Source organism: Patella vulgata, chromosome 1, assembly GCF_932274485.2.
Source record: "Patella vulgata chromosome 1, xgPatVulg1.2, whole genome shotgun sequence".
In the NCBI taxonomy this organism is placed as follows: Eukaryota; Metazoa; Mollusca; class Gastropoda; family Patellidae; genus Patella; species Patella vulgata.
This window is the reverse complement of record NC_065879.2, coordinates 24,160,613-24,167,609: the sequence shown is the minus strand read 5'-3', so window position 1 is coordinate 24,167,609 and position 6,997 is coordinate 24,160,613. Positions and strand designations below refer to the sequence as shown.

The 6,997-nt window shown below is 39.0% G+C and overlaps 1 long non-coding RNA gene across 1 annotated transcript; it reads left to right on the top strand.

Annotated features, from left to right (window-relative positions):
- Positions 1–213: 213 nt before the first annotated feature.
- LOC130012437 (uncharacterized) lies at positions 214–3,240 on the top strand. The gene is made up of 3 exons (XR_008787859.1): positions 214–252; positions 658–775; positions 2,907–3,240. It is a non-coding gene; the product is annotated as an uncharacterized LOC130012437 (long non-coding RNA).
- Positions 3,241–6,997: the final 3,757 nt, after the last annotated feature.

Here is a 6,997-nt window from a genome sequence, read left to right as displayed (position 1 = left end):
ACCTATCCACAACCCCCGCCCACCCCCACACCTGCTACTATGGTCTTCGTTCCGACGGCCGGGTGTATGTCTTTAATTCGGGGGATCAGCTTGTTTAATTAAATGTTTTATCATTTCAGATTTGAAACAAAATTGTATCGACAAATACAATGAAGTTTAGGGAGATTTTGGCTATCGGCTTATTGGTTATCTTAATGAGTGAAGAAATAAATACTTACTGTTTCTATGGACGCCCAAAGATTGCATTTACTAGTAAGTATTGAAATGTTTAATGATATTCGATAACAGAATCATTGTGGTGTTTAATGGAGTCCGATCAACTTTTCGAGCGCCAAAAAATAACTATTATAAGTATTGCAGATTTCCATGTCTTTGCCGGGTTTCGACTAGATCGGGGTGGAAATGGGAATGCTTCCATCACTCATGACTTGCAGACTTTTGAATATACTACTGGTTGTTTTTATATGAACAACTGCAGACTTTTGAATATCTGGTTGTTTTTATGTGTACAACTGCAGACTTTTGAATATACTGTTGGTTGTTTTTAAACGTACTACTATTATAAAGACTGTTGATTATACTGTTGGTTGTTTATATATATATATATATATATATATATATATATATATATATATATATATATATATATATATATAGGTAAAGGTAAACTAGATATATATTGTGCTGTACCAAATGGGAAGATGAGACCCGGTGACAGATTTCGTGCTGGTTGCGAAGAGTGTTCGTGTACACGTACTAGTTGGCGCTGTTGTGGGTGGGTATTTTTATAACCTTCATATACTGTAATATCCAATAAACAGTCTACTCGCCATTTAAAATAAAACGGTTGAAAGGGATGCGTATTTTTTCTATAGAAGTATTGAATGATTCTGTACATCTCTAATATTTGTGAATGGACAGAATACAATACTGTCATTAACTATTGTCAAGTGTCGATTAACTGATTTTCAATTCTGGTGGGTTTGTGGTAAACAGGAAATCGTCTGTCATTCCTGTTGCGGGATATTTCCCGGTATTTTAATTTTAGTCCGTCAATCGTCAGATCGGATTTCACTAGCAAAGTTAATAAAGCACACCTGCCACTTCATTAATGCCTGACACCGAATGAATAGAAGAATGAATGAAAAATGTCAGCCGGCGGGAAGAACTGAAACCATGACGACAAAATTAAATGACTGGTATTATTATTATAGGATTAACTCATAACGTATTTTAATTTTGATAATATTGACATATCAGTACCACACAAGGCCATCATTTCAATCAGTTAAACTAAACACAGATGATTACGAGTGCAAGGCGAGTAGGTGGAGTGGGGTGGATGCCAAGAAACTGTATTTCCACGTTTCTTCTTTGTTTTACAACTGTCTTGTAGAGAGGGCGAGAAAGGGGAGGGGGAGAGGAAGATGGGTTTAACGTCCGCTCGACACAAACTAAGTCATTTCGGTACTAACATATGATTCAGTTTTATTTCAAGAATTCGCTTGCACCTGGGGGTGGGGGATCTTTAGCAGCGGGAGGAAACTGGAGGACTCGGAGAAAACCCACAAGGTAGAACAGGCGATCCAACTTATTGTCACGTTCAAGCAGAGAATCGAAACCATGCCTATGACAGACCTTGTGATTTTCAGACGCACGCGTTAAACCACTAGGCCCCCACCACCACCACCACCACCACCCCACCGCCCCACCGCACCCAAAATGTCATGGGATTTGCTAGGGCTACTATCCAGTTTGTACACCGGATCTCTACACACCTTCCTCGTCAGTTTCGGAGGAGCCACCCTTGTTGAGAGAAGGGTGGGGGGCATTCTGATATTTGATATAAGAGTAGGCCATAGTGCCGCTGTCCGGGCAAAATTTCCCTCATAGCACACTGTATGGCGTATGTCCGTCTTCATTAGCCCAGGATAGGAGCAGAACAGTAGGACGTTAAACCTCTTTCATTTCATTGTAAACTGAATTAGCAATAAGAGCGGTTTATTGACTTAGAGATCCCGTCCAGAAAATAAACATGCACACCTCGCGCGCGGAAAACTGCGAAAAATCCGCTCACCGAGCAACTTTTTTTCCTCGTGGGGTTCTATCGCGCGCGGAAACGCTTACATGAAAGCGTCCCCATTACATTTGCATTCGTCCGACTTTTTCGCCGGCGGAAACGCGTACATGGCAAACGGGCCTAACCGGAGGTCCGAAATCGTTTCCGAAATTTGTCTACAGTGCTTCAAGATTTAAAGATGGTTCAAAGTTTTTCCTCGTGGGTTTTATCGCGCGCGGAAACGCTTACATGAAAGCGGCCCTATTACATTTGCATTCGTCCGACTTTTTCGCCGACGGAAACGCGTACATGGCAAACGGGCCTAACCGGAGGTCCGAAATCATTTCCGGAATTTGTCTACAGTGCTTCAAGATTTTAAGATGGTCCAAAGTTGTAGCATGGGTAGTTACAGACCAAGTCCGAAGACGACATTTAGTGCAATTACGGCCATTTGATTTAGAAAATGTTTTCCGGTTCTTTTCCTTTTATGCTTCAAAATCTGAAGCTGGTCCATAGGATAATATGCACATAGGATATAATTTTACAATTGACAGGCGTGTATGTTTATACATTCAAGACCACCTGATACCACTTCTGATTTTGATTAAAAATGTCCACATAATTTCACATTAAGTTGCACTTTTTGTTGCACTTTTGCATTTACTAAGCGTGCTCTTAATTAGAGTGTTCTCTTGGTCGTTTACGACCGTAAATCGTCGAAGCTTGGTCGTTTACAATCGTAAATCGGCGAAGCTCTCTACTTTGAGCCCACCACCACACTGGCTTTTATTTCTCTTTTAAAATCGGCCAGAATCTGTTAATGGACTTTTGTTGTTTTATTTCCTAGGATTGGTTTTAAGTCCGGTTTAACTGTAATGCCGGGCTGCACGAAGAAGAAGTTGGATTATTGTTGCTACCAGTTTGTGAACAACACAGATCCTTATATTGCTTGTTCGCCTGTGCAATGTCCACCATCATTCACAAGACTGAGTTATACACCGGTTAAAAATATTTATACTAACTTTGTGCACAACTGATTCTTGTACCCAAGACTGAATTTGCTGTACTCGATGAATATCTGTATAAAAGAAAGTAGGGGTGGATGGATGACGGTGCATTACTTATGATTTCAATTTTGGTAATGAATATTATAGTTCAAATAAAATATTTTTGCAATCTTTTATTTGGATTTTATATAACACGATTAACCGGGGGGGGGGGGGGGGGTAACTAACTAACGCCTTTCAAGGCAAGAGAAACATACATCAAGATGATAGTGTTCACGAGCAATTTTACGATCAATCCCGAGGAAATCCCTCTTTGAGAGAAATTGTTGTCGAAAGTTGCATGACAGTTGGAAAACCTCCACAAAATGTTAATTTGCGAAACTTGTTCGAGTTTATCAGAAAAAGTATGATTTGTGAGATATAGACATATAAGAGAGAGAGAGAGAGAGAGAAATGGGGTTTAACGTCCACTCGACACAAACTAGGTCATTTCGGGACTAACATATGGTTCAATTTTATTTCAATAATTCGCTTGCGCGTAGGGGTCTTTAGCAGTGGGAGGAAACCGGAGGACCCGGAGAAAACCCACGAGGTTGGACAGGCGACCCTACTCCTTGTCACGTTCAACCGGGGATTCGAAACCACGCCAGTCGACTCAATGACAGACTTTATGATACAGCGCGCGCACGCTAACCATTCAGCCATCCAACCCCCCCTAGACATATAAGGGAATATAGAAATATGTAATTAAATATTGATTGATCCTTCAACCAGCATAGGATCTGGGTGGTCGAGTGGTCTATAGCGTTGGCTGTAGATCATAGAGCCTGTTGTCTATGCAAGGTATGGGTTCAGCTTCTGATTTGAACGTAACACATAGTAGGGTCGCCTTGCCTAACCTCGTGGGTTTTTATCAGTACCTCCCTTCTGAGTCAACAAAAATGGATATAATGATAGAAGCCATTATTGGCATTACATATGTAAAGATTGCCGACTTTTCGATCATACACGCTGCAGATAATCCTCCAATTACATGCAACCCATAACGTTAATGAACTATGATGATCAAGTTTACACTAGCGAGCAGGTTGAAGAAAGTTACCTCCCCGTTGATCTCAACTGAGCAAAGCTGTTGTGTCACAGACGGGTCAAATGTATTTACCAAGGCCACCTGCAGATTTCGTCCAGATCACGAGATGTAAACATGGTTGAGACACGTGATTGTGGGTTAGCTTTAAGAATTTGGGAAAGAGGTTAAGCCTTCACATTAGCACTGATCTAGGATGATGGAAATTTAGTGATATTTCCTAGTTTTATAAAAATAAAAATACATACAATACATTAGATTTATATACAGAGTTGATTTCGCTGTTTTTTTTGGTATTGGTGGCGTTGATGGCCTTCCTTAGGTGTCGCTTGTGGTATTCTGGTATTTTTATTTCTGAAGAAAAAAAATCAAATTTGAGATTCTCCTGTGACAGACACATTAGTGTGTTTCCCACCAAGGATTGGATTTTCAAAAAATAAGTTTGTTTCAATATTCTCGGGTTAGTGCTAGGGATTCATATATCTAGTTGATTTTATTTACTCAGGGTTAAGACTAGGGTTTGATATATTGTTCGCTTTTGGTTAGGGAGAGGACTGGTCTTATTTAGTCTAATTTACTGTGCACTAAAATGTCCAGATTTTTTTTTATAGAATATGCAATTATAAGTTTCTGTTTGAAGACTTTCGGATGATTTTTCTGGAGATCAGTATAGTGTTTTCTGATTGTTTTGGATGCACTTGCTGCTGTTGCACTAAATGGGACTACAAAAGGTGTTCTTGCGCAAGCCGCATGAATATTCAAACCTATGTGTGTGTGTGTGGGGGGGGGGGGGGCTATTTGTTTCCAACTTGTCAATCCAGATTTTTTCTCTTGTTAGCCTAAACGTTTTAATTTCTTCTGTAGTTTCAAAGTCGCTCTTAGTCTTTTCTGTTGGCGTGACATTGAGGTTAGAGGTATCATGATTTGGTTGGTTGAAGTGAATTGAGACCGGTTTGTCTTTTTTGGTGACCGGTGACTGTTTATTCTTTCAAGTGTATTTTCGATCTCCTCTACGTATTGTTTGTCACATTGTCTACATGAAATTAAACAAATTATGTAAGTTGGTCTAATACTGGAAATTGTGTGCCAGATGTTTTGTTATGGAAGTGGTCGGATATGTTTATGATTTTGCATGTTTGACATCTGGGGTGGCCACAAGTTTTGTTTTTATCTGCTGAATCCATATTGTTTGCTTCTTTGGCAGCAAGTTCCACAAATTGAAAACAAATGTTGCGACTGTTTAGGGCGTTAACTTTTTTTTTATTTAATTAATTCTGTAGTTTTGTAATCGAAGGTCAGCTTTAAACACGTAGATAGCATGTATATTTTTAGCATATATTATATTCAATGTTCCTAATAAAACTCAAGAAATTGTTAAATTTTTGGAAATTAATAAACCTGTTCATAATTGGTAAAATTACTCTTATGCATTCATTATTGCTATCACAACACTGTTACAATCTACCTGTTATACTATTTTCCTAAAAATTGAAATATAAATGTCCAAATGTTAAAGACTAAATTTTGGTGTATATGGAAATTAGAGACACCCAATCTTACTCGAAAATTGCCGGATTCCCTGAAAAAAAAACCACCCATGGGGAGCGCAGAAGACAAAAATGTATGGGTATCCCTTAACAACAGGTCGTCAGTTTAGCTGTCTGTTTGAGTGACGCAATGGACATGTGTTGTGTTGATCTAATGGCTAACGGTTGTGAGATTAAACGGCGGAATTAGAAGTTGGCAGGGGATAATCCAGAAATTTCCTTCGATATTTATAGTAAATGGAAATCGACTAACGACAAATACAAGCTGTTAATGGAGTCTCCCTCAATCTATTTACGTGATAAACACGAATGATTAAACTTAGAATAGTTCAAATATATTATCCAATCGCGCGGTTTGTATGCGGAAAGATATCTTTACAGAGATTATGTGAATGATATAGGTGAAACGCTGTCAACTCTTGCTATAATAATTCAAAAACAGATCATGAAAAATGAATGTTTATATTCCTAGTTTCAGACAAATTACTCTATTCTGAGCGAAGTTATAAATTTTAGAGGCTTTGACAAGAAATAGCCTTAATTGTACCAACGCCACTGTAATAAAAGAAGTGACGATTTCAGACCTTCTATCGACAGTCCCCGTGAATGGCGGCCATATTATCGTTTAACGCAGATAATGGGGTTTAGCCTTTTACTGTTATGCTCCGACTGAACTAATGAAGACGGCATACGTCACGCAGTGTGCTATGGGGAAAATTTACCCGTACAGCGGCACTGCGGGTAAACGACTTATTCACTAAGCCACCGCGACTCCCTATATATATATATATTATATGCCGATATTTAAATAGTGTACATAAAACCTGTTAATGTTTCATTACCATGAAGCCATCATAAATTATATACTATTATCTAAAAACAAGTATAAAACGTATTTAGAATAGTCAATTGGTATAATTCCTTTTTACGACCACTGCACTGATATTAACTGTACTGTATGTGAATAAATATCTTTACAAGAGAAAAAAAAATCTTCCCAAAAAGGAAAAAGAGTACGGTAGGCAGGCAATGCTGAACGGGTAAAGAATTAATCTAAAACTGAAATTAGAAAACGATTTCAAATCAATATAGCCTTTTCCATTTTCGATCTTTTAGATCTTCGCATCGCCATCAAGGGGTGGGGGGTGGGGTGGATGACCGAATGGTTAGCACGTGCGTGCTGTATCATAAGGCCTGTCATTGAGTAAACTGGCGTGGTTTCGAATCCCCGGTGGTACGTGACAAGGAGTAGGGTCGCCTGTTAAACCTCGTGGGTTCCCCGGGTACTCCGGTTTCC